This window comes from Penaeus vannamei, chromosome 33 (assembly GCF_042767895.1).
Source record: "Penaeus vannamei isolate JL-2024 chromosome 33, ASM4276789v1, whole genome shotgun sequence".
Taxonomy (NCBI): Eukaryota; Metazoa; Arthropoda; class Malacostraca; order Decapoda; family Penaeidae; genus Penaeus; species Penaeus vannamei.
This window is the reverse complement of record NC_091581.1, coordinates 4,071,412-4,073,132: the sequence shown is the minus strand read 5'-3', so window position 1 is coordinate 4,073,132 and position 1,721 is coordinate 4,071,412. Positions and strand designations below refer to the sequence as shown.

Below are 1,721 nucleotides of genomic sequence, written 5' to 3'. Positions count from 1 at the left end.
ATGGTGAGGTAGTAGTAGTAAAAGGTGTAAAGGAGCAGTTAGAGGGAGTGGTATTGAGTGAGGTGGTACTGCAAAGATGTGGACAATAAGGGCGAAGAAAAGTAATAAGGGAGGAGGGGGTAGAAAATGTAGAAGATTGTGGAGAAGATGGAGTGTTGGGGAGATGCAAGAATGTTTTCTGAAAATTGACCAGTGACCTGGGTGGGTGACTTGGAATGGACTGAAGTGAAAGCATGTATTGAGGAGGGATAGTAGTAACAGTACACAGTCATGATCAAAGGAGGGGTCAGGTAACTGGAAAAGTTAAAGCCTGTTGGGATAGTTGACAAAGGGGCAAGCCTTAGTCCCCCTAATATGGATATAAAATCTTCATTATTGGCCATGGTAAGGCTGGAGTATGTGGGGAAGGGAAATGGTTTACCCTTCAGGGTCCACATCAGGGGCAAGGGCTAGACAATTGAACAGGGGATTACCATGCCCATGGCTCCCCAAGGCCATTCAGGACTGACCCAAAGTCAGCCTTTTATCCTTATCTACATAGTCCTCACCTTCAGAAAAGGATAGAAGGGGATGGAGATGAAAAGGGAAAAAAAAAGACTGCAAAATTGGCTGAGCTGAGGACTAAGGTCCAACATAGTAGCAATCCCCACATTAGGCCACAGCTCCCATCTCTTGTGCAACACACGATAACAGTGGCCATGGAACTGGGGAGGTTGAAAAAGAGGAGAGGTATAGGAAAACTCACCATTGCATTTACTGATATATTTAACCATAGAGCTTCTCACTGTTTTACAGATACACACACATATACATATATATGTATATATATATACATATATAAGTATGAAGAATATGAGTCCCAATTAGTAAATAGGGTTGTGTCAAGAACTCTGGGTATAAAAATGTACATTCACTCGACACCCTATTTCCACTTTTAATATCCTCAGATGCTATAATGATGATGATCTTTACATCTATATAAATATTTTAATGAAGACAGGATTTTACAAATACAGGTGATGATGATAATAATGATAATGATGATGATTTGGATGATAATAAAAATAATAACAATAAAAATACTAATAAAATATTAATAATAATAATAATAATAATAATAACATTATTAATTATCCCCAATAAAAAAGTTCAAATATGTTCAAAAATAATAAAATAATTACTATTATGTCTAACTTAAAGGTTGAAAGATGACTAGTTAATTCTGAGATTAATCCATATCAATCAAATGTCTCTTATGCCTGAAATAGAATGAAAAAAGTCTTAGAAAAAGAAGGAAAATGTGCATCCCCCTGAAAAAAAAAAATCAATATAAAAAAAAATGTATCATGCTGAAATTTTATAATTGTGCCTTGTGACTGAATATTTCATTGTCTTTACCCAATATTAGTTGCTGAAAAATATATGGATGAATAATTCCCAAGAAATTCTACCCAATAAAATGACAAAAATTTCCTAGTGCTGACCCCAAAAACAATCTTGAAAGGAAAAAAAAATTATAGCAACCAGCATTCCCTTTATCCTACGGCTGTGCAATCACCACTATGCTGTACAAGGACATAGCAAAACAGTCAACATAATTACGCATTTCTTTCACACCTACACGACAGCTTCTCCCTCTTTCAAACACTGTCAAGATAAACCTATTTCACATGCATGGTAGGAAACCGAGACAAATAACAGCTACAGACCAGAGTGCGACT

The 1,721-nt window shown here is 36.1% G+C and overlaps 1 protein-coding gene across 4 annotated transcripts in view; it reads right to left on the bottom strand.

Annotated features, from left to right (window-relative positions):
* Positions 1-747: 747 nt before the first annotated feature.
* Positions 748-1,721, bottom strand: part of Atg4b (Autophagy-related 4b) — a 20,392-nt gene continuing 19,418 nt past the window's right edge. For all 4 annotated transcript variants that reach the window (XM_070145401.1, XM_070145400.1, XM_070145399.1 and 1 more), the window contains one exon: positions 748-1,721. This exon is cut by the window's right edge and continues 3,347 nt beyond it. The gene's annotated coding sequence lies outside the window, so the exon portion shown is untranslated.